General features: G+C 55.0%; 1 long non-coding RNA gene across 1 annotated transcript in view; it reads left to right on the top strand.

Annotated features, from left to right (window-relative positions):
* The first annotated feature begins 1,969 nt into the window (after positions 1-1,969).
* The window catches only part of LOC139235278 (uncharacterized), a 33,876-nt gene continuing 9,175 nt past the window's right edge, over positions 1,970-26,670 (top strand). The window contains exons 1-2 of the long non-coding RNA XR_011588446.1: positions 1,970-2,039; positions 10,012-10,104. This is a non-coding gene — a long non-coding RNA (uncharacterized lncRNA). The remainder of the gene's footprint in view (positions 2,040-10,011; positions 10,105-26,670) is intronic.

Genomic DNA, 26,670 nt, shown 5'->3' on the forward strand with positions numbered 1-26,670 from the left:
CAGAAGAGTTCTCTCCCCAGTGTCGTGGGCCCCAATATTTCTCCCCCAACCAGTGTCAGTAAAGAGGACGGACTGATCAAGACCCTGCTCCCGGGAGTGTAGTGGAGCCCGCGATTAGGCCGCAGTGTGGATATCGGATGGGGAGCTCTGTACTCTCGCAGAGCAGGGTGTGGGCTAGGCACAGAGGCTCCGGACTCCCACCCTCGGGAAACACTGGCACTGACTGAGTGTCTGCCTGTTGTACAGTCCCGCCCATTACACTCTCAAAACACACGCTGTCTCTCTGTCTCACTCCCTCTCTCTATCTCTTTCTCTCTGCTTCTCTCTCTCGCTCTGTCTCTCTCTGTCTCACTCCCTCTCGCTCTCTCTTTCTCTCTGCTTCTCTCTCTCGCTCTCTCTCTCTCTGTTTCACTCCCTCTCACGCTCTCTTTCTCTCTGCTTCTGTCTCACTCTCTCTCTCTCTCTGTTTCACTCCCTCTCTCTCTGCTTCTCTCCTTTTCTATCTGTCTCTCTCACCCTCAACCTGTGTCTCTCCCTCCCGTTCTCGCTCTCTCTCCCCCCTCTCTCTATCTGAGATTCTCTCCCTCTGTCTTTCTCTCTATCTGTTTCTCCAATTTTCTCTGTCTCTTCTCCTCTCTCTGTCTCTGTCCCACCCTCTCCCTCTCTGTTTTTCTCTCCCCTCTCTCTGTGTCTGTCTCTCTCTCTCCCTCTCTGTCACTCAGTCTTTGTCTCGCTTTCTCTCGCGCTGTCCCCCTCGCTCTCTGTGTCTCTCTCCGCCTCCCTCCCACTCACTCCCTCCCCCTCGCTCTCTGTCTCTCTCTCTCCGCCTCCCTCCCACTCACTCCCTCCCCCTCGCTCTCTGTCTCTCTCTCTCCGCCTCCCTCCCACTCACTCCCTCCCCCTCGCTCTCTGTCTCTCTCTCTCAACCCCCTCCCGCTTGCTCCCTGTGTCTGTCTCTCCCCACTCCCTTTCTCTCCCTCTCCTCCCCCTCTCTCTATCCCCCTCACTCCTCCCCTCCCTTTCTCTCCCCCTCTCCCTCCCTTTACCTCTCTCCCCATCCCCTGCTCCCACCCTTTCTCTCTCTCACCCCCTCTCGCCCTCTCCTCCCTTTTTCTCTTTCTCTCTCCCTCATCCTCTCCCCTTCCCTCCCTCTCTCTCTCTCCTCCTCCCCTTCCTTTCTCATTCACTCCCCCTCCCTCGCTCTCCCTCCCCCTCCCTTTCTCTCTCTCTCCCCTTTTCCCTCCCTTTCTCTCCCCCGCTCTGTGTTGGGGCCTCCCTCTCCCCCTCTCTTCCTCCCCCTCCCTCTCTCCCCTCCATCCCCCCCTCTCTCCCCATCCCGCCCCCCTTTCTCCCCTCCATCCCTCTCCCTCCCTCTCTTCCTCCCCCTCCCTCCCTACCCCCTCTCTCCCCCTCCCTCTTCCACTCTCTCCCCACCTCCCTCCCTCTCCCCCTCCCTCCGCCCCTCTCTCCCCCCCCCCCCTCTCCCTCCCTCCCTCTCCCACTCCCTCCCCCACACCCCCTACCCTCTCTCCCCCCTTCTCCCCCTCTCTCCCTCCCTCCCTCCCCTCCACCCCCTCCCCTCTCTCCCCTCCCTCACCCCTCCCTCCCCCCTCTCTCCCCTCCCTCTCCCCCTCTCTCCCGCTCCCCCTCCCTCCCCTCCACCCCCTCCCCTCTCTCCCCCCCTCCCTCTCCCCCTCTCTCCCGCTCCCCCTCCCTCCCCTCCACCCCCTCCCTTCTCTCCCCTCCCTCCCTCCCCTCCCTCCCCTCTCTCCCCTCTCTCCCCCCTCTCTGCCCCCCCGCCCCTCCCTCTCCCCCTCTCTCCCTCCCTCCCCTCCACCCCCTCCCCCTCTCTCCCCTCCCTCCCCGCTCTCCCCCCGCCCTCTCCCCCAGCCCCTCTCCCTGTGTGGCTGCCTCTCTCCCACGTGACGTTGCCCGGCCTGTGTGTTGACATTGTTGGCTCCAGTCCCGTTTATCGCTGTGTGGAGTCACACAGTCCCCTCGGGCTGACTGCTGCCGGAAGCTTCTGTCTCAGGCTGAAGGTGACCTTACTTGTTTGTGGCAGACCAGCTCGCCGGCGGGGGGAGGAGAGTCTGTGCAGGGAGGGGGGGGTCTGAGGTGGGCAGGGCGGGGGAGGGGAGGGGGTCTGAGGTGGGCAGAGCGGGGGAGGGGAGGGGGTCTGAGGTAGGCAGGGGGGGAGGGGGGGGTCTGAGGTGGGCAGGGGGGGAGGGGGGGTCTGAGGTGGGCAGGGGGGGAGGGGGGGTCTGAGGTGGACAGGGCGGGGGAGGGGAGGGGGTCTGAGGTGGGCAGGGGGGGAGGGGAGGGGGTCTGAGGTGGGCGGGGGAGGGGGGAGGGGGTCTGAAGGGGGCAGGACGGGGGAGGGAGGGTCTGAGGTGGGCAGGGCGGGGGAGGGAGGGTCTGAGGTAGGCAGGGGGGGGAGGGGAGGGGGTCTGAGGTGGGCGGGGAAGGGGGGAGGGGGTCTGAAGGGGGCAGGGCGGTGGAGGGGAGGGGGTCTGAAGGGGGCAGGGCGGGGGAGGGGTCTGAGGTGGGCAGGGCGGGGGAGGGAGGGTCTGAGGTAGGCAGGGGGGGGGGAGGGGAGGGGGTCTGAGGTGGGCGGGGGAGGGGGAGGGGGTCTGAAGGGGGCAGGACGGGGGAGGGAGGGTCTGAGGTAGGCAGGGCAGGGAGGGGAGGGTCTGAGGTGGGCAGGGCGGTGGAGGGGAGGGGGTCTGAAGGGGGCAGGGCGGGGGAGGGGAGGGGGTCTGAGGTGGGCAGGGCGGGGGAGGGGAGGGGGTCTGAAGAGGGCAGGGCGGGGGAGGGGGGAGGGGTCTGAGGTGGGAAGGGCGGGGGAGGGGAGGGGGTCTGAGGTGGGCAGGGCGGGGGAGGGGAGGGGGTCTGAAGGGGGCAGGGCGGGGGAGGGTCTGAGCTGGGCAGGGACGGGGGATGGGGGGGTCTGAGCTGGGCAGGGACGGGGGAGGGGGATTTTGAGTGAATGGCCGCTCATCCTCTCCTTTCTTAACATGGCACCCAATTTAACAACGGTGTGATGCCGAGCGACACCGCTATCAGAGACTGAGACCCGTCCCCCCCTCCCTCGGTGTGGTACTGAGCCCCACACAGAGCGGGGAGAGCCCAGCTTGCATACCCCCCCCCCGCCCCTGCATTGCGTGAGCTGATCTCATCTGGTTGGCGGTGGGAGGGGGAGGGGAGAAGGGTTGCCAATGGGGTTGCCAAGAGGGGACGCCTGGGGTTGGGTGAGGGCGGTGTGTGTGGGGTGCAGAACCAGGCCTGGGTTCTGGCTCCTGACCATCCGTGGTGTGAGCAGTACGGTGGCACTGCCCCCCATGGTCAAATAGCTGCCACTCACCTGAGGGAGAGAAACACTCACACCTGTCCAACTGGGAACGAGGGCTCTGAGAGGGTTAATCCCCTCCGATAGGGACAGGCTGCCCCAGTGTCTGTAACTGGGAGAGAGGTGGGTGAGAGTGGGTTAATCCTTTCTTCTGTGTTTGATGCCATGGACCTTTTGTTCGTCCGTGGCTATGGTGACGGTACCCTTTGCCGGGACTATCCACGGAGCACAGGACTGGCACGACCTGGTCCCAGATACAGCAAAGTCCAAAGTCTCGAGTTGAGCGAGAACTCACTTTGAAGTGGTGCTTGCACCCGGCAATATTAATTTTTTTCTCTCAATTCAAGTCCCTCCCTCTCAGAAGAGACCGACTCCTCGCTGGGGCAAGGGTCTCACGGGAACAGCCCACCCGTCGAGAGCTCACATACAGGAACTGACAGTGAGACACACAGGGGGTCTGTACAGTACAGGACAGGGTGTGAATTGTTCCCTTAGACTGGGAGACACCAGTCAGTGTACAGATATCTCCCTGAGGGAGAGGGGACTGAGAGACACCAGTCAGTGTACAGATATCTCCCCAAGGGAGAGGGGACTGAGAGACACCAGTCAGTGTACAGATATCTCCCTGAGGGAGAGGGACTGAGAGACACCAGTCAGTGTACAGATATCTCCCTGAGGGAGAGGGACTGAGAGACACCAGTCAGTGTACAGATATCTCCCTGAGGGAGAGGGGACTGAGAGACACCAGTCAGTGTACAGATATCTCCCTGAGGGAGAGGGACTGAGAGACACCAGTCAGTGTACAGATATCTCCCTGAGGGAGAGGGGACTGAGAGACACCAGTCAGTGTACAGATATCTCCCTGAGGGAGAGGGGACTGAGAGACACCAGTCAGTGTACAGATATCTCCCTGAGGGAGAGGGACTGAGAGACACCAGTCAGTGTACAGATATCTCCCTGAGGGAGAGGGACTGAGAGACACCAGTCAGTGTGTGATACCTCTTGGAGACATTGGCGTTAATACTAAGTGCACAACAATCGTTCTCTGACTAGTTGAGTTCCTCCATTGACCTGTGGTTGCAAGTTGTTGAACGGGGACGCAGTGAATGATGAATCACGAAGTCCCTATTTAAAGCACCTCTTGGTGTCAAATTGGGTTCAGCGAGTCATTAGGACTGAACTTCATTACTGCTTGTTTAATCTTGCCATCTGCACCCTGGTGCCTTACTGTGAAAGCTTTCTGAAGTAACACAAACTGCTTTCTGATATCGTATCACTCGTCGCGGGGAATCAAACGGAATTCAGGCAGCAGGTGCCAGACACAGAGTAAACATCCAACCCCTTCCCACACTCCCATTGTACATAATCCCACAGACCCAACCCCTTCCCATTCACTCCCATTGTACACAATCCCAATGGACACAACCCCCCCCCACAGACCCAACCCCTTCCCATTCACTCCCATTGTACACAATCCCACAGACCCAACTCCTTCCCATTCACTCCCATTGTACACAATCCCAATGGACACAACCCCCCACCCCCACAGACCCAACCCCTTCCCATTCACTCCCATTGTACAAATCCCACAGACCCAACCCCTTCCCATTCACTCCCATTGTACACAATCCCAATGGACCCAACCCCTTCCCATTCAATCCCATTGTACACAATCCCAATGGACACAACCCCCCCCACAGACCCAAACCCTTCCCATTCACTCCCATTGTACATAATCCCAATGGACACAACACCCCCACAGACCCAACCCCTTCCCATTCACTCCCATTGTATACAATCCCACAGACCCAACTCCTTCCCATTCACTCCCATTGTACACAATCCTACAGACCCAACCCCTTCCCATTCACTCCCATTGTACACAATCCCAATAGATCCAACTCCTTCCCATTCACTCCCATTGTACACAATCCCAATGGACCCAACCCCTTCCCATTCACTCCCATTGTACACAATCCCAATGGACCCAACTCCTTCCCACTCACTCCCATTGTACACAATCCCACAGATCCAACTCCTTCCCACTCACTCCCATTGTACACAATCCCAATGGACACAACCCCCCCCCCCACAGACCCAACCCCTTCCCATTCACTCCCATTGTACACAATCCCACAGACCCAACCCCTTCCCATTCACTCCCATTGTACACAATCCCACAGACCCAACCCCTTCCCATTCACTCCCAGTGTACACAATCCCAGTGGACCTAACCCCTTCCCATTCACTCCCATTGTACACAATCCCACAGACCCAACCCCTTCCCATTCACTCCCATTGTACACAATCCCACAGACCCAACCCCTTCCCATTCACTCCCATTGTACACAATCCCAATGGACCTCACCCCTTCCCATTCACTCCCATTGTACACAATCCCAATGGACCCAACCCCTTCCCATTCACTCCCATTGTACACAATCCCACAGACCCAACCCCTTCCTATTCACTCCCATTGTACACAATCCCACAGACCCAACCCCTTCCCATTCACTCTCACTGTACACAATCCCACAGACCCAACCCCTTCCCATTCACTCCCATTGTACACAATCCCAATGGACACAACCCCCCACCCCCACAGACCCAACCCCTTCCCATTCACTCCCATTGTACAAATCCCACAGACCCAATCCCTTCCCATTCACTCCCATTGTACACAATCCCAATGGACCCAACCCCTTCCCATTCACTCCCATTGTACACAATCCCAATGGACACAACCCCCCCCACAGACCCAAACCCTTCCCATTCACTCCCATTGTACATAATCCCAATGGACACAACCCCCCCCACAGACCCAACCCCTTCCCATTCACTCCCATTGTATACAATCCCACAGACCCAACTCCTTCCCATTCACTCCCATTGTACACAATCCCACAGACCCAACCCCTTCCCATTCACTCCCATTGTACACAATCCCAATAGATCCAACTCCTTCCCATTCACTCCCATTGTACACAATCCCAATGGACCCAACCCCTTCCCATTCACTCCCATTGTACACAATCCCAATGGACCCAACTCCTTCCCACTCACTCCCATTGTACACAATCCCACAGATCCAACTCCTTCCCACTCACTCCCATTGTACACAATCCCAATGGACACAACACCCCCGCCCCCACAGACCCAACCCCTTCCCATTCACTCCCATTGTACACAATCCCACAGACCCAACCCCTTCCCATTCACTCCCATTGTACATAATCCCACAGACCCAACCCCTTCCCATTCACTCCCACTGTACACAATCCCAATGGACCCAACCCCTTCCCATTCACTCCCATTGTACACAATCCCAATGGACCCAACCCCTTCCCATTCACTCCCATTGTACACAATCCCAATGGATACAACCCCTTCCTATTCACTCCCATTGTACACAATCCCAATGGACCCAAACCTCTTCCCATTCGCTCCCATTGTACACAATCCCAATAGATACAACCCCTTCCCATTCACTCCCATTGTACACAATCCCAATGTACCCAAACCCTTCCCATTCACTCCCATTGTACACAATCCCAATGTACCCAAACCCTTCCCATTCACCCCCAGTGTACACAATCCCAATGGACCAAACCCCTTCCCATTCACCCCCAGTGTACACAATCCCAATGGACCCAACCCCTTCCCATTCACCCCCAGTGTACACAATCCCAATGGACCCAATCCCTTCCCATTCACCCCCATTGTACACAATCCCAATGGACCCAGCCCCTTCCCATTCACTCCCATTGTACACAATCCCAATGGACACAACACCTCTCCATTCACTCCCATTGTACACAATCCCAATGGACCCAACCCCTTCCCATTCACTCCCATTGTACACAATCCCAATGGACCCAGCCCCTTCCCATTCACTCCCATTGTACACAATCCCAATGGACACAACACCTCTCCATTCACTCCCATTGTACACAATCCCAATGGACACAACCTCTTCCCATTCACTCCCATTGTACACAATCCCAATGGACCCAACCCCTTCCCATTCACCCCCAGTGTGCACAATCCCAATGGACCCAACCCCTTCCCATTCACCCCCAGTGTACACAATCCCAATGGACACAACACCTCTCCATTCACTCCCATTGTACACAATCCCAATGGACACAACCTCTTCCCATTCACTCCCATTGTACACAATCCCAATGGACCCAACCCCTTCCCATTCACCCCCAGTGTACACAATCCCAATGCACCCAACCCCTTCCCATTCACTCCCATTATACACAATCCCAATGGACCCAACCCCTTTCCCATTCACTCCCATTGTACACAATCCCAATGGACCCAACCACTTCCCATTCACTCCCAGTGTACACAATCCCAATGGACCCAACCCCTTCCCATTCACTCCCATTATACACAATCCCAATGGACCCAACCCCTTTCCCATTCACTCCCATTGTACACAATCCCAATGGACCCAACCCCTTCCCATTCACTCCCATTGTACACAATCCCAATGGACCTAACCCCTTCCCATTCACTTCCATTGTACACAATCCCAATGGACATAACACCTCTCCATTCACTCCCATTGTACACAATCCCAATGGACCCAACCCCTTCCCATTCACTCCCATTGTACACAATCCCAATGGACACAACCCCTTCCCATTCACTCCCATTGTACACAATCCCAATGGACCTAACCCCTTCCCATTCACTACCATTGTACACAATCCCAATGGACCTAACCCCTTCCCATTCACTCCCATTGTACACAATCCCAATGGACCCAACCCCTTCCCATTCACTCCCATTGTACACAATCCCAATGGACACAACCCATTCCCATTCACTACCATTGTACACAATCCCAATGGACCTAACCCCTTCCCATTCACTCCCATTGTACACAATCCCAATGGACCTAACCCCTTCCCATTCACTCCCAGTGTACACAATCCCAATGGACCCAACCCCTTCCCATTCACTCCCATTATACACAATCCCAATGGACCCAACCCCTTTCCCATTCACTCCCATTGTACACAATCCCAATGGACCCAACCCCTTCCCATTCACTCCCAATGTACACAATCCCAATGGACCTAACCCCTTCCCATTCACTCCCATTGTACACAATCCCAATGGACACAACACCTCTCCATTCACTCCCATTGTACACAATCCCAATGGACCCAACCCCTTCCCATTCACTCCCATTGTACACAATCCCAATGGACACAACCCCTTCCCATTCACTCCCATTGTACACAATCCCAATGGACCTAACCCCTTCCCATTCACTCCCATTGTACACAATCCCAATGGACCTAACCCCTTCCCATTCACTCCCACTGTACACAATCCCAATGGACCCAACCCCTTCCCATTCACTCCCATTGTACACAATCCCAATGGACACAACCCCTTCCCATTCACTCCCATTGTGCACAATCCCATGGACCCAACCCCTTCCCATTCACTCCCATTGTACACAATCCCAATGGACCTAACCCCTTCCCATTCACTCCCATTGTACACAATCCCAATGGACCCAACCCCTTCCCATTCACTCCCATTGTACACAATCCCAATGGACACAACCCCTTCCCATTCACTCCCATTGTACACAATCCCAATGGACCTAACCCCTTCCCATTCACTCCCATTGTACACAATCCCAATGGACACAACCCCTTCCCATTCACTCCCATTGTGCACAATCCCATGGACCCAACCCCTTCCCATTCACTCCCATTGTACACAATCCCAATGGACCTAACCCCTTCCCATTCACTCCCATTGTACACAATCCCAATGGACCCAACCCCTTCCCATTCACTCCCATTGTACACAATCCCAATGGACACAACCCCTTCCCATTCACTCCCATTGTACACAATCCCAATGGACCTAACCCCTTCCCATTCACTCCCATTGTACACAATCCCAATGGACCTAACCCCTTCCCATTCACTCCCAGTGTACACAATCCCAATGCACCCAACCCCTTCCCATTCACTCCCATTATACACAATCCCAATGGACCCAACCCCTTTCCCATTCACTCCCATTGTACACAATCCCAATGGACCCAACCCCTTCCCATTCACTCCCATTGTACACAATCCCAATGGACCTAACCCCTTCCCATTCACTCCCATTGTACACAATCCCAATGGACACAACACCTCTCCATTCACTCCCATTGTACACAATCCCAATGGACCCAACCCCTTCCCATTCACTCCCATTGTACACAATCCCAATGGACACAACCCCTTCCCATTCACTCCCATTGTACACAATCCCAATGGACCTAACCCCTTCCCATTCACTCCCATTGTACACAATCCCAATGGACCTAACCACTTCCCATTCACTCCCACTGTACACAATCCCAATGGACCCAACCCCTTCCCATTCACTCCCATTGTACACAATCCCAATGGACACAACCCCTTCCCATTCACTCCCATTGTACACAATCCCAATGGACCTAACCCCTTCCCATTCACTCCCATTGTACACAATCCCAATGGACCCAACCCCTTCCCATTCACTCCCATTGTACACAATCCCATGGACCAACCCCTTTCCCATTATCGCCACGGTCTCTCCTCGTTCTCTCTGGCTTTCTCAAGTTGTAATTTCCTTTCTTTCCATTTTGCCTGCAGACTGCGGCAGCCTGAGGTACCATGGCAACCGAGCTCCAGGAGATCCAGATCACCGAGGCGAAGCCTCTGTTACCGGGCCAAGACCAGGCAAAGGTGAGCGGCTGCACCAACGAGTGGCCCAGGGGAAGGTGCTCAACCATGACGCGAGTTCCTCATGGTGCGGGGGTTTGGGCCTAGCTCTGGTGGTCTGGTTATCACCTCACCACTTCCAGCTCCTCCTCTCGAAGGCTCTGACCCATGCCAGGTTCCCCAAACGGCCTAAAGGCCTCAGCCAGGCCCAAGTATCGGGTGGCTGTTCGACTGTGAGGGCATCAGGGCCAATCCCAGCTGTGTCCTCAACAGGCACCTGCCCTGCACTTTTCAGTCCGGTGACTGAATCCTTGATCAGGAGCACGATCCCCTGGCTGACACCTCCCCCAATCCTCTTGCATTATACCCCAGTACACTGAGGCCGATGGTGGAATCAGCCCCGCGACCCCCCCCATCCCTGGCCCATATTAAACGCCTGGAAATGGACCTGGGCCCTTCCTGCTTCATGTTGGGCCTCAGTCCCATTCGTATTCTCCTTATGGCCAGCCTATGGGCAGGGACCAGCTCTTTTAGCCATTGCTCAGCGAGCAACACCCCTCGCCTCTGAGTCAGAAGGTTGTGGGTTTAAGTCCCACTCCAGGGACTTGAGCACCTAAATCCAGGCTGACGCACCCAGTGCAGTACTGAGGGAGTGCCGCACTGTCAGAGGTGCCGTCTTTCAGATGAGACGTTAAACCGAGGCCCCGTCTGCTCTCTCAGGTGGACGTACAAAAGATCCCATGGTACTATGCTGAAGAAAAACAGATGATCTGGGTCATTATCACATTGCTGTGTGGGGAGCTTGCTGTGCGCAAATTGGCGTTTCCCACATTACAACAGTGACTATCCTTCAAAAACAACAACTTGCCAACAATAGCGCCTTTCATGTAGTAGAATGTCCCATGGTGCTTCACAAGAATGTTGTAAAACAAAAATTTGACCCCGAGCCACATAAGGAGAAATTAGGGAAGATTGCCAAAAGCTTTGGTCACAGAGGTCGGTTTTAAGGAGTGTCTTAAAGGAGGAGAGAGAGGTAGAGAGGCGGAGAGGTTTAGGGAGGGAGTTCCAGAGCTTGGGGCCCAGGCAACAGAAGGCACGGCCACCGATGGTGGAGCGATTATAATCAGGGATGGTCAGGGGGGCAGAATTAGAGGAGCGCAGACATCTCGGGGGGGGTTGTGGGGCTGGAGGAGATTACAGAGATAGGGAGGGGCGAGGGCCATGGAGGGATTTGTAAACAAGGATGAGAATTTTGAAATCGAGACGTTGCTTAACCGGGAGCCAATGTAGGTCAGCGAGCACAGGGGGTGATGGGTGAGCGGGACTTGGTGCGAGTTAGGACACGGGGCAGTGAGCACAGGGGGTGATGGGTGAGCGGGACTTGGTGTGAGTTAGGACACGGGGCAGTGAGCACAGGGGGTGATGGATGAGCGGGACTCGGTGCGAGTTAGGACAGGGGGCAGCGAGCACAGGGGGTGATGGGTGAGCGGGACTCGGTGCGAGTTAGGACACGGGGCAGTGAGCACAGGGGGTGATGGGTGAGCGGGACTCGGTGCGAGTTAGGACACGGGGCAGTGAGCACAGGGGGTGATGGGTGAGCGGGACTCGGTGCAAGTTAGGACACGGGGTCAGTGAGCACAGGGGGTGATGGGTAAGCGGGACTCGGTGCGAGTTAGGACATGGAGCAGCGAGCACAGGGGGTGATGGGTGAGCGGGACTCGGTGCGAGTTAGGACACGGGGCAGCGAGCACAGGGGGTGATGGGTGAGCGGGACTTGGTGTGAGTTAGGACACGGGGGCAGCGAGCACAGGGGGTGATGGGTGAGCGGGACTCGGTGCGAGTTAGGACACGGGGCAGCTGAGTTTTGGATCACCTCTAGTTTATGTCGGGTAGAACGCGGGTGGCCAGCCAGGAGTGCGTTGGAATAGTCAAGTCTAGAATAACAACGGCATGGATGAGGGCTTCAGCAGCAGAAGAGCTGAGGCAAGGGGCGTCAATAAGATCACCTCTCATTTTTCTAAACTCCAGTGAGTAGAGGCCCAACCTGCTCAACCTTTCTTCATAAGACAACCCCTTCATTTCAGGAATCAACCCCGTGAGAGAGTGCAACGAAGGTTCACCAGACTGATTCCTGGGATGGGGGGATTGTCCTATGAGGAGAGATTGAGCAGACTGGGCCGATATTCTCTGGAGTTTAGAAGAATGAGAGGTGATCTCATTGAAACATACAACGTTCTTACAGGGCTTGACAGGGTAGATGCAGGGAGGGTGTTTCCCCCCGGGCTGGGGAGTCTAGAACCAGGGGTCACACAGTCTCAGGATAAGGGCTCGGCCATTTAGGACTGAGATGAGGAGAAACTTCTTCACTGGGAGGGTGGTGAATCTTTGGAATTCTCTGCCCCAGAGGGCTGTGGAGGCTCAGTCGTTGAGTATATTCAAGGTGGACATCGATAGATTTTTGGGCACCAAGGGAATCGAGGGAGATGGAGATCGGGCGTGAAGGTTAGAGTTGAGGTCGAAGATCAGCCCTGATCTTATTGAATGGCGGAGCAGGCTCGAGGGGCCGAATGGCCGACCCCTGCTCCTATTTCTTATGTTCTTGTGTATTAAGAGTGAGGGAGAGTCTGAGGCAGAGGAGGGACCTTTAAAGACAGACAGGGCGCTGTGCAAATGGAAGGTCCTCGTCTGCCCCATGAGGCAGCCAATCAGCGAGTCTCCCAATGAAGGGTTCAGCCTTTGACTGACTCCTTTGTCTGACCTCTGCCGACAACACTCCTGAATTGCAGCATCTCACACTGGGGGGGGGGGGGGGGGGGGGGTCGGGGGAGAGGTCTGGGTAACCAGGCGCTCTCCGCGTACCTCACCCCGAGCTTCCCGCCCGTCCTGCGAGGGCCACAGACTGTGGGATATTCAACCATGGGGGGCATCACTGCCCCACCCCGGCCAAGCTCCTGACCCTGACCTCACCTTGACCTTCATGCCCTCCCCCAGCGGACGTCAATGGAACGTGATCAAGAGCAGGGACACCCCACTTGCCCCCACCCTCACCCCCAGTGTGATTGTTTGCCCTCCCAATACCTATGAATGGGGGCAGGGAGCGGGGTGGGGGGGATCGAGTCACTAATTGACGCCACCGGAAGCCTCCCCACCAACCCCCATCCCTACCTAATCGTTCCCCCTCATCCCTACATAAGAAATAGGAGCAGGAGTCGGCCATTCGGCCCCTCGAGCCTGCTCCGCCATTCAATAAGATCATGGCTGATCTGATCATGGACTCAGCTCCACTTCCCCGCCCGCTCCCCATAACCCGTCACTCCCTTATCGCTCAAAAATCTGTCTATCTCCACCTTAAATATATTCAATGACCCAGCCTCCACAGCTCTCTGGGGCAGAGAGTTCCACAGATTTACAACCCTCCGAGAGAAGAAGTTCCTCCTCATCTCAGTTTTAAATGGGCGGCCCCTTATTCTGAGACTATGTCCCCTAGTTCTAGATTTCCCCATCAGTGGAAACATCCTCTTTGCCTCTACCCTGTCGAGCCCCCTCGTAATCTTATACATTTCAATAAGATCACCTCTCATTCTTCTAAACTCCAATGAGTAGAGGTCCAACCTACTCAACCTTTCCTCATAAGTCAACCCCCTCAATCCAGGAATCGACCGAGTGAACCTTCTCTGAACTGCCTCCAATGCAAGTATATCCTTCCTTAAATACAGAGACCAAAACTGTACGCAGTACTCCAGGTGTGGCCTCACCAATACCAATGTGTATAGGCGCAACTTACTCAACCTATCCTCATAAGGCCGCCCCCCCCCACCCCCCGCCCCGGCCACCCCTACCCCTTACCTAATCGCTTGCTGCTTGACGCCCATCCCTTGGCTGGTATTAGCAAACCGGTCACCCTGGGAGCTGGCCGGCCAAGGTTTGGCTCAGCTCGGGACCAAGCAGGGTTAGGGCTGCCAAGCCATGGAGTGCGGTGCTAGACTCCGGCCTTGTCGAGGGGGCGGGGGGGGGGGGGGGGGAGGGGAACGAGATTGGAATTTGCCCCCCGCCTTGCCCCCACCCAGTGGAGCGAACTATCCGGCAGAGAGATCATCCACTTCGGTTGGTCCTTTCCTCTCAAGAAGTGTTGCTCGGTCAGTCGCACAGCTAGTGTCAGCTTGTGGCATCGTTCTACAATTCGATGAACTCTTTCCTTTGAAAGGGTAGGCGGAGTTTGTGTTGCACCTCCGGCAAAGTTGTGGTGTGGGGGGTGGGGCGCGGGGCGTTCGGTTCCGAGGAATATCTCGGACCATATTTAATAGGGGGCTCTCGCTACCGCAATGGATGCTGGGATAGCCCTCCGCCATTGCATGTCCTGCACTTTGCTCGCCTATTCAGCTGAGGGCCCATAGAATCACAGACATTTACAGCAGTGGAAGGAGGCCATTTCGGCCCATCGTGTCCGCGCCGGCCGACCAAAGCTGTCCAGCCTAATCCCACTTTCCCGCTCTGGGTCCGTAGCCCTGCAGGTTACGGCACTTCAGGGGCACATCCAGGTACTTTTTAAATGTGGTGAGGGTTTCTGCCTCTACCCCCCTTTCAGGCCGTGAGTTCCGCCCCAGACCCCCACCGCCCTCTGGGTGAAGACATTTCCCCTCAAATCCCCTCTAAACCTCCCCCCAATTACTTTCAATCTCTGCCCCCTGGTTGTTGACCCCTCTGCCCAGGGAAACAGGTCCTTCCTATCCACTCTATCCAGGCCCCTCATCATTTTATACACCTCAATCAGCTCTCCCCCTCAGCCTCCTCTGTTCCAAGGAAAACAACCCCAGCCTATCCAATCTTTCCTCATCGCTAAAATTCTCCAGTCCCGGCAACATCCTGGTAAATCTCCTCTGTACCCTCTCCAGTGCAACATCCTGATAAATCTCCTCTGCACCCTCTCCAGTGCAATCACATCCTTCCTGTAATGTGGTGACCAGAACTGTGCACGCAGTACTCCAGCTGTGGCCTAACCAGAGTTTTATACAGTTCAAGCATAACCTCCCTGCTCTTGTATTCTATGTGCCAACTAATAAAGGCAAGTATTCCGTATGCCTTCTTAACCACCTTATCCACCTGGCCTGCTACCTTCAGGGATCTGTGGACCTGCACTCCAAGGTCCCTCTGTTCCGCTACACTTCTCAATTGGGTAACACACTTGCCCCTGAGTCAGAAGGTTGTGGGTTCAAGTCCCACTCCAGGAATCTGAGCACGTAAAGCTAGGCCGACACTCCCAGTGCAGTGCTGAGGGAGCGCCGCACTGTCGGAGGGGCAGTACTGAGGGAGCGCCGCACTGTCGGAGGGGCAGTACTGAGGGAGCGCCGCACTGTCGGAGGGGCAGTACTGAGGGAGCGCCGCACTGTCGGAGGGGCAGTACTGAGGGAGCGCCGCACTGTCGGAGGGGCAGTACTGAGGGAGGGCCGCACTGTCGGAGGGGCAGTACTGAGGGAGCGCAGCACTGTCGGAGGGGCAGTACTGAGGGAGCGCCGCACTGTCGGAGGGGCAGTACTGAGGGAGCGCCGCACTGTCGGAGGGGCAGTACTGAGGGAGCGCCGCACTGTCGGAGGGGCAGTACTGAGGGAGCGCCGCACTGTCGGAGGGGCAGTACTGAGGGAGCGCCGCACTGTCGGAGGGGCAGTACTGAGGGAGCGCCGCACTGTCGGAGGGACAGTACTGAGGGAGTGCCGCACTGTCGGAGGTGCCGTCTTTCGGATGAGACGTTAAACCGAGGCCCCGTCTGCTCTCTCAGGTAGACGTAAAAGATCCCATGGCCACTATTTGGAAGAAGAGCAGGGGGAGTTATCCCCGGTGTCCTGGGGCCAATATTTATCCCTCAATCAACGTCACACAAAAAAGCAGATTATCTGGGTCATTATCACATTGCTGTTTGTGGGAGCTTGCTGTGCGCAAATTGCCGTTTCCCACATTACAACAGTGACTACACTCCGAAAGTATTTCATTGGCTGTAAAGTGCTTTGAGACGCTCGGTGGTCGTGAAAGGCGCTATATAAATGCAAGTCTTACTGGAGAGAGTTCGGGGGTTAAACAAAGAGGTGTGGGGAGTGGGGGGGGAGGGGCGCTAACCCTGCACTGGGCCGGTTGGACAGTCCCCCTTGCTGCTGATGTCACGGTGACCAAGATTGCGAATGTTGCATCGTAAACGTTAAGATACTGGCATCAAGCGATCCCACGATGCTCAGTGATTCAGTAGCCTGTCTGGAGTGGTACTGAGCCCCACAGACAGCAGTGAGGGCCCAGGTCCCAACCTCGCCCCACCTCCGGTCTGTGCTGACAGAAAAAGACAGATGTATTTACACAGCGCCTTCCGTGGAGTCAGGACATCGCAAAGCACTTAGAGGCCAATAAAGTGCATTTATCACCCAGCTCGACCCCACCCCCCACTGCTCCCGGCCTCTCTTGTCAGACTGCTTGTCCGGCAGCCAGTTCTGGAGCAGCGGTAATTTTCCCCGCTTAAATATCGGGAAGACCGAAGCCATTGTTTTCAGTCCCTTGCCACAAACTCCGTTCCCTGGACACTGACTCCATCCCTCGCCCCAACTCCCGTCTGAGGCTGAACCAGACTGTTCGCCACCTTGCCGTCATATTTGACTCCGAAGTGTGCTTCATACCACATCACTAAGACAGCCTGTTTCCACCTCCGTAACATCGCCCGTCTCCACCCCCTACCTCAGCTCATCCGCTGCTGAAGCCCTCACCCGTGCCTTTGTTACCCCGACACTTGACGATTCCAACGCACTCCTGGCTGGCCTCCCACGTTCTACCCGACGTAAACTGGAGGTGATCCAAATCTCGGCTGCCCCGTGCCCTAACTCGCACCGAGTCCCGCTCACCCATCACCCCCTGTGCTCGCTGCCCCCGTGTCCTAACTCGCACTCAGTCCCGCTCACCCATCACCCCCTGTGCTCGCTGCCCCCGTGTCCTAACTCGCACTCAGTCCCGCTCACTCATCACCCCCTGTGCTCGCTGCCCCTGTGTCCTAACTCGCACCGAATCCCACTCACCCATCACTCCCTGTGCTCACTGCCCCGTGTCCTAACTCGCACCGAGTCCCGCTCACCCATCACCCTCTGTGCTCACTGCCCTGTGTCCTAACTCGCACCGAGTCCCGCTCACCCATCACCCTCTGTGCTCACTGCCCCGTGTCCTAACTCGCACCAAGTCCCGCTCACCCATCACCCCCTGTGCTCGCTGCCCCGTGTCCTAACTCGCACCGAGTCCTGCTCACCCATCACCCCCTGTGCTCGCTGCTCCGTGTCCCAACTCGCACCAAGTCCCACTCACCCATCACCCCCTGTGCTCACTGCCCCGTGTCCTAACTCGCACCCAGTCCCGCTCACCCATCACCCCCTGTGCTCGCTGCTCCGTGTCCCAACTCGCACCCAGTCCCGCTCACCCATCACCCCCTGTGCTCGCTGCTCCGTGTCCTAACTCGCACCGAGTCCTGCTCACCCATCACCCCCTGTGCTCGCTGCTCCGTGTCCTAACTCGCACCGAGTCCCGCTCACCCATCACCCCCTGTGCTCACTGCCCCGTGTCCCAACTCGCACCGAGTCCCGCTCACCCATCACCCCCTGTGTTCGCTGCCCTACATTGGTTTCCGGTTAAGCAACTCCTCAATTTCAAAATTCTCATCCTTGTTTACAAATCCCTCCATGGCCCTCGTCCCTCCCTATCTCTGTAATCTCCTCCAGCCCCACAACCCCTCGAGATGTCTGCGCTCCTCTAATTCTGCCCTCCTGACCATCCCTGATTATAATCGCTCCACCATCGGTGGCCGTGCCTTCTGTTGCCTGGGCCCCAAGCTCTGGAACTCCCTCCCTAAACCTCTCCACCTCTCTACCTCTCTCTCCTCCTTCAAGACGCTCCTTAAAACCTACCTCTGTGACCAAGTTGTTGGTCACCTGCTCTAATTACTTCTGTGGCTCGGGGTCAAATTTATCTGTTTGTCTGTAACACTGTTGTGAAGTTCCTTGTGATGTTTTACTACATTAAAGGCACTATATAAATTCAAGTTGTTGTTATTTTTAAGGTGGAGATAGACAGATGTTTAACTGGGCAGGGAAGTGGAACATAAGAAATAGGAGCAGGAGTCGGCCATTCGGCCCCTCGAGCCTGCTCCACCATTCAATAAGATCATGGCTGATCTGATCATGGACTCAGCTCCACTTCCCCGCCCGCTCCCCATAACCCTTCACTCCCTTATCGCTCAAAAATCTGTCTATCTCCACCTTAAATATATTCAATGACCCAGCCCCCACAGCTCTCTGGGGCAGAGAATTCCTCAGATTTACAACCCTCTGAGAGAAGAAATTCCTCCTCATCTCAGTTTTAAATGGGCGGCCCCTTATTCTAAGACCATGCCCCCTAGTTCTAGTCTCCCCCATCAGTGGAAACATCCTCTCTGCATCCACCTTGTCAAACCCCCTCTTAATCTTACATATTTCGATAAGATCACCTCTCATTCTTCTGAATTCCAATGAGTAGAGGCCCAACCTGCTCAACCGTTCCTCATAAGTCAACCCCCTCATCTCAGGAATCAACCGAGTGAACCTTCTCTGAACAGCCTCCAAAGCAAGTATATCCTTTCGTAAATATGGAAACCAAAACTGCACGCAGTACTCCAGGTGTGGCCTCACCAATACCCTGTATAACTGGAGCAAGACTTCCTTGCTTTTATACTCCATCCCCTTTGCAATAAAGGCCAAGATACCATTGGCCTTCCTGATCACTTGCTGTACCTGTACACTAACCTTTTGTGTTTCATGCACAAGTAACCCCCAGGTCCTTGTGCCTGAACTGGCATAGACAGTCCCTCAGAATCGAGGAAGACATGCTTCCACTCTAAAAGTGAGTTCTCAGGTGACTGAACAGTCCAATACAGGAACCACAGTCCCTGTCACAGGTGGGACAGACAGTGGTTGAGGGAAGGGGGTGGGTGGGACTGGTTTGCCGCACGCTCCTTCCGCTGCCTGCGCTTGCTTTCTGCACGCTCTCGGCGACGAGACTCGAGGTGCTCAGCGCCCTCCCGGATGCACTTCCTCCACTTAGGGCGGGACTGGTCTTTGGGCCAGGGACTCCCAGGTGTCGGTGGGGATGTTGCACTTTATCAGGGGAGGCTTTGAAGGTGGTCCCTTGTAACGTTTCCGCTGCCCAGCCTTGATGAGATCAGCCATGATCTTATTAAATGGCGGAGCAGGCTCGAGGGGCCGAATGGCCAACTCCTGCTCCTAATTCTTATGTTCTTATGTTATGTAATTGGAGTGGGGGAGATAGATAGGGAGATAATGGTGTTTGAGAACCGTGACTAACTCAACCACACAAATAGGGTTTGGCGTGGAGCCGGTTACTTCAGGCAACAGTCAAACAGGGGCGAGACATTCAAAGAAGTCTTTGGTACAATCGAAGGCGGACACAAACTCCCGAAAGGGCTGAGCGCTCCCCTTGGGTTGCCGGGCAACCGCTGGTCAACAGACAAGGCGAGTCACAGTTTGAAGCTAAAATAAGAGCCTCAGAGAATTGCCAAGAGAGGCGGAGAGCCTGTGGACTGGGAGAGCTATAAAAATAAACAAAGGGGTGCACAGAGATGGAGACAGGTTGACTGAATGGGCAAGAACAGGACAAACCGGAATACAATGCGGAAAATGCAAAGTTATCCACTTTGGTCGGAAAAAACAAAAATACCGAATATTTATTGAGTGGCAAAAGGCTGGGAAGTGTTGGTGTTCGGAGGGACCTGGGTGTCCTTGCATGTCAGATGAAGTATAATGTGGATAAATGTGAGGTTATCCACTTTGGTGGTAAAAACAGAGCGACAGACTATTATCTGAATGGTGACAGATTAGGAAAAGGGGAGGTGCAACGAGACCTGGGTGTCATGGTACATCAGTCATTGAAGGTTGGCATGCAGGTACAGCAGGCGGTTAAGAAAGCAAATGGCATGTTGGCCTTCATAGCGAGGGGATTTGAGTACAGGGGCAGGGAGGTGTTACTACAGTTGTACAGGGCCTTGGTGAGGCCACACCTGGAGTATTGTGTACAGTTTTGGTCTCCTAACTTGAGGAAGGACATTCTTGCTATTGAGGGAGTGCAGCGAAGGTTCACCAGACTGATTCCCGGGATGGTGGGACTGACCTATCAAGAAAGACTGGATCAACTGGGCTTGTATTCACTGGAGTTCAGAAGAATGAGAGGGGACCTCATAGAAACGTTTAAAATTCTGACGGGTTTAGACAGGTTAGATGCAGGAAGAATGTTCCCAATGTTGGGGAAGTCTAGAACCAGGGGTCACAGTCTAAGGATAAGGGGTGAGCCATTTAGGACCGAGATGAGGAGAGACTTCTTCACCCAGAGAGTGGTGAACCTGTGGAATTCTCTGCCACAGAAAGTAGTTGGGGCCAATTCAGTAAATATATTCAAAAGGGAGTTAGATGAAGTCCTTGCTACACGGGGGATCAAGGGGTATGGTGAGAAAGCAGGAATGGGGTACTGAAGTTGCATGTTCAGCCATGAACTCATTGAATGGCGGTGCAGGCTAGAAGGGCTGAATGGCCTACTCCTGCACCTATTTTCTATGTTTCTATGTTACACCAATCACTGAAAGTTAACAGGCAGGTACGGCAAGTGATTAAGAAAGCAAATGGGATGCTGGCCTTTATTACAGGAGGATTTGAGTACAGGAGTAAAGACGTCTTACTGCATTTATATCGGGCCCTGGTGAGACCACACTTGGAGTATTGTGTACAGTTTTGGTCTCAACAGAAGGCACGGCCACCGATGGTGGAGCGATTATAATCAGGGATGGTCAGGAGGGCAAAATTAGAGGAGCGCAGACATCTCGGGGGGTTGTGGTACTGGAGGAGATTACAGAGATAGGGAGGGGCGAGGGCCATGGAGGGATTTGTAAACAAGGATGGGAATTTTGAAATTTTTGCTTAACCGGGAGACAATGTAGGTCAGCGAGCACAGCGGGTGATGGGTGAGTGGGACTCGGTGCGAGTTAGGATACAGGGCAGTGAGCACAGGGGGTGATGGGTGAGCGGGACTGGGTGCGAGTCAGGACACGGGGGCAGTGAGCACAGCGGGTGATCGGTGAGCGGAACTCGGTGTGAGTTAGGACACGATGGCAGTGAGCACATGGGGTGATGGGTGAGCGGGACTTGGTGCGAGTTAGGACACGGGGGCAGTGAGCACAGGGGGTGATGGGTGAGCGGGACTGGGTACGAGTCAGGACACGGGGGCCGTGAGCACAGTGGGTGATGGGTGAGCGGGACTCGGTGCGAGTTAGGACACGGGGGCCGTGAGCACAGGGGGTGATGGGTGAGCGGGACTCGGTGTGAGTTAGGACACGGGGCAGTGAGCACAGGGGGTGATGGGTGAGCGGGACTTGGTGCGAGTTAGGACACGGGGGCAGTGAGCACAGCGGGTGATGGGTGAGCGGGACTTGGTGCGAGTTAGGACACGGGGCAGTGAGCACAGGGGGTGATGGGTGAGCGGGACTGGGTGCGAGTTAGGACACGGGGCAGTGAGCACAGGGGGTGATGGGTGAGCGGGACTGGGTGTGAGTTAGGACATGGGGTCAGCGAACACAGGGGGTGATGGGTGAGCGGGACTGGGTGCGAGTTAGGACACGGGGCAGCCGAGTATTGGATCACCTCCATTTTAGGTAGGGTAGTCGGTGGGTACGGTAGAGGGGTGGTTATGTCAGTGGGCTAGTAATCCAGTGGAGCCTGGAGTAATGATCTGGAGATATGGGTTCAAATCCCACCACGGCATCTGGCGAACTTAAATTCGATTCAATACATCTGGAATGGAATGCTTACTGACCATGAAGCCTTCGGATTGTTGTAAAAAAAAACCCTGTCGGGTTCACTAATGTCCCTTTAGGGAAGGAAATCTGCTGCCCTTACCTGGTCTGGCCGACGTATGACATCAGACCCACAGCAATGTGGCTGAATCTCAATTGCCCTGTGCAATGGTCCAGTGAGACACTCACTCGGGTATATTCAAGATGGCGGCTCACCAGCACCGTCTCCAGGGCGATTAGGGATGGGCAATAAATACCGGCTTTGCCGATGAGGCCCACAAAAAACCGTGAGCGAATTCTTAAAAACTTCACTGGCTGTGAAAGCCCGCCGTTGGCCGTGGAAGGGGCCATAGAACCACCAGTCTTTTTCTTTGCATGATTGCACGGGCAGGAAAAGGGGGCCCGTCGAAGGGCCTGCGATCTCATGGAAATGGCGGGGCAGGGCTCGAGGGGCTGAATGGGGGCCGCCTTCTGTTCCCGTGAGCGAGACCGCCCCCCTCGGCCCGCTCTCTCGCCGCGTGGCCCCCACCGCGCGCGCGCGGCCCTTTCCCCACCTCGTCTCCCGTCGCTGCCCGAATGACCCCGTCGCAACCCCGGCGCCCTTCTGCGTCGGTCCCTGCAAATAAAACTGATCCCCCGCCCCCTTACCCGCCTGCCTGCCTGCCGCTCCCGAAGTCGCCTCCAACGGCGCCGAAATTGCGTTCGGAGGCTTCCCGCGGGCAGATGGCGCCCCCCCCCTCCTCGACCTGAAACATTTCTACGCCATTACCCGGCGGTCCCGGAGGAACGTGGGATTCCAGTGGGGAGGACCTTCTCTTCCCGCGCAGCGGAGCGCCTTCCCGCCCTCCAGGTTCCATAGAAACATAGAAAACAGGTGCAGGAGTAGGCCATTCGGCCCTTCGAGCCTGCACCGCCATTCAATGAGTTCATGGCTGAACATGCAACTTCAGTACCCCATTCCTGCTTTCTCGCCATAACCCTTGATCCCCCCGAGTAGTAAGGACTTCATCTAACTCCTTTTTGAATATATTTAGTGAATTGGCCTCAACTACTTTCTGTGGTAGAGAATTCCACAGGTTCACCACTCTCTGGGTGAAGAAGTTTCTCCTCATCTCGGTCCTAAATGGCTTACCCCTTATCCTCAGACTGTGACCCCTGGTTCTGGACTTCCCCAACATCGGGAACATAGCTCCCGCGCAGACGATGCAGTCACGTATGACTGCTCAGCCATTCTCAATTAATAGCAACAGGGAACTCCGTATCTACGCGTTCTCATTGCTGTTAATGAGAAACAAAAACCCCAAACGCACTAATAAAAAAATAAGAAACACACCTCACATAATTAAAATGAATTGAAATTAAAGTTAATAACTGTCTTAGAGAAAAAATGTTTTCCCGAGTTTTAATTGAATGGCTAAAAATAAATGGCAGGGTTTTTAAAAATAATATGTGTTTTTTAAACTGAATTGAATTGTATTTTTGTGTGTTTTAAAACCCTTACGCCTGTAACGGTGGGCTATGTCCCTGCTGCTATCAGGCGCTAGAATTTTCAGGACATTTGCCGGGCCACGATCTGGGTAAATACCGCAACCTTGTCCGTGCGAATGTCCTGGCTCCCGACCTGGCCACGGTCTGTCAGGCTCCAGCTGACAGATCGGGAAAAACCTTGTACGCTGAAAACCGGCTTTTGCGATGCCTTCCCACGTCTGTGTACACACTCTGTACACACTCTCCGTACACGCTCTCCGTACACGCTCTCCGTACGCTCTCCGTACGCTCTCCGTACGCACTCTGTACGCACTCCGTACGCACTCCTTACACACTCCGTACACACTCTGTACACGCTCCGTACACACTTCGTACCTGGGGAGGCCGGGATTTTCAGGCCACTGTCAAACGCCCGGCCGCCCCAGCCTTTGGCTTCTGATTGGCCGTTGCAATGTCTTTGCTTCGTGGCTTCTTTGCTGAAGTCTTCATAGCAACCCGTTGCCATGAAGAACTAGTTGGTTTATTAGCGAAGGGTTTAGCAATCACACAACACTTTACCGGTTCATCCACCGGGCTCACATCCACCTGCCCCATCGTGGATCCCCCGAACCCAACTGGCTGGGGTTTTATTGAGCCTTGTCAACATCTTCTTCTCAGGCGGTCCCTCAAATCGAGGATGACTTGCTTCCACGCCAAAAAGGGATGAGTTCCTCGGTGTTCCAATGAAGGACCTGATATTCCAGATCCCGAACAACATGTTGAAGGGTGGAAGATGCCTGTGGGTGGATTTGTTTAACGTGGGGTGGCCGTTGCACACCAGACACCACACGGGCTTGACAGAGCTAGGCCTTGGTCCAGTGGCAAGGGTTAACCAGGACGACTGGAGACCAGCTCGGCTGCACGGACCCAGTGCACACACACATATCGCACAGTGTGGGCTGGGCCCACGCTCCAATCACCGACCTGGGCCTTGGTGACGTCCAATCCGGTGGCCCTCTCCAACACGCGCTGTACCCTGAAGTGGTATGCTCCTTTCAAGGCCCCGACCTGCCGATGGTCCTTGTCGGTCGCTACAATACACATACAACAAGCAAGACCAACCAAGGGCTTGCAGCCAAGACAAATGATACAAGAGTCGATCTGTCTCTTTGCAGCCAAACCACTTTGCTTCTTGTTGTAACTTCAAACGCAAATACAGGCGGAGTACATGACTGGGGTTACATGCTCACTTTCATCATCATCATTGGCAGTCCCTCGGAAACGAGGAAGACTTGCTTCCACTGTAAAAATGAGTCCTTAGGTGGCTGAACAGTCCAATACGGGAGCCACAGTCCCTGTCACAGGTGGGACAGACAGTGGTTGAGGGAAGGGGAGGGTGGGACTGGTTTGCCGCATGCTCCTTCCGTTGCCTGCGCTTGCTTTCTGCACGCTCTCGGCAACGAGACTCGAGGTGCTCAGCGCCCTCCCGGATGCACTTCCTCCACTTAGGGCGGACTGGTCTTTGGGCCCAGGGACTCCCAGGTGTCGGTGGGGATGTTGCACTTTATCAGGGGAGGCTTTGAGGGTGGTCCCTTGTAACGTTTCCTCTGCCCACCTGGGGCTCGCTTGCCGAGAAGGAGTTCCGAGTAGAGCGCTCGCTTTGGGGAGTCTCGTGTCGGGGCCATGCGGACAATGTGGCCCTGCCCAGCGGAGCTGGTCGAGTGTGTGGTCAGTGCTTCGATGCTGGGGATGTTGGGCCTGGTCGAGGACGCTAACGTTGGTGCGTCTGTCCTCCCGGGGGGTTTGTAGGATCTTGCGGAGACAGCGTTGGTGGTATTTCTCCAGCGACTTGAGGTGTCTACTGTACATGGTCCACGTCTCTGAGCCATACAGGAGGGCGGGTATCACTACAGTCCTGTAGACCATGAGCTTGGTGGTGGATTTGAGGGCCTGGTCTTCGAACACTCTTTTCCTCAGGCGACCGAAGGCTGCACTGGCGCACTGGAGGCGGTGTTGGATCTCGTCGTCAATGTCTGACCTTGTTGATAGGAGGCTCCCGGGGTATGGGCAATGGTCCACGTTGTCCAGGGCCGCGCCGTGGATCTTGATGACTGGGGGGCAGTGCTGTGCGGTGAGGACCTTTGTCTGACAGATGTTTAGCGTAAGGCCCATGCTTTCATACGCCTCAGTAAATACGTCGACTATGTCCTGCTCACTTTCATACGTCATAGCATAAACAATCAAAGCCTACTGAAATCCAACCTATCTAGATAGCTTCCATGGGGTCTGTTGCTGATGTTGTCACCAGGACTTCAAATAAAATGTGTTTTTGGGGGCAAAAACTCGAAGGCAGACGATTATCTGAATGGTGGCAGATTAGGAAAAGGGGAGGTGCAACGAGACCTGGGTGTCATGGTACATCAGTCATTGAAAGTTGGCATGCAGGTACAGCAGGCGGTGAAGAAGGCAAATGGTATGTTGGCCTTCATAGCGAGAGGATTTGAGTATAGGAGCAGGGAGGTCTTACTGCAGTTGTACAGGGCCTTGGTGAGGCCTCACCTGGAATATTGTGTTCAGTTTTGGTCGTCTAATCTGAGGAAGGACGTTCTTGCTATTGAGGGAGTGCAGCGAAGGTTCACCAGACTGATTCCCGAGATGGCAGGACTGACATATGAGGAGAGACTGGATCGACTGGGCTTGTATTCACTGGAGTTTAGAAGGATGAGAGGGGATCTCATAGAAACATACAAAATTCTGACGGTAAGATGCAGGAAGAATGTTCCCGATGTTGGGGAAGTCCAGAACCAGGGGTCACAGTCTAAGGATAAGGGGTAAGCCATTTAGGACCGAGATGAGGAGAAACTTCTTCACTCAGAGAGTTGTTAACCTGTGGAATTCTCTACCGCAGAGAGTTGTTGAGGCCAGTTCATTGGATATATTCAAGAGGGAGTTAGATGTGGCCCTTCCGGCTAAGGGGATCAAGGAGTATGGAGAGAAAGCGGGAAAGGGGTACTGAGGGAATGATCAGCCATGATCATATTGAATGGTGGTGCAGGCTCGAAGGGCCGAATGGCCTACTCCTGCACCTATTTTCTATGTTTCTAACAGTGAAAAGCACAGAGCAGTGCAATTATAGATTTTGTTCAAAATTGGGTTGTGTCTCGAGAGAGAGGACTTAGAGCTGTATTCACTGGTGACATCAGTGGTTGAAGCAATTACAGGTGACCAATTAAAAGCAGCACGCAGACGTGTGAGATTTCACTGAGGTGTATTGT

Source organism: Pristiophorus japonicus, chromosome 23 (genome assembly GCF_044704955.1).
Source record: "Pristiophorus japonicus isolate sPriJap1 chromosome 23, sPriJap1.hap1, whole genome shotgun sequence".
NCBI classification, from domain to species: domain Eukaryota; kingdom Metazoa; phylum Chordata; class Chondrichthyes; family Pristiophoridae; genus Pristiophorus; species Pristiophorus japonicus.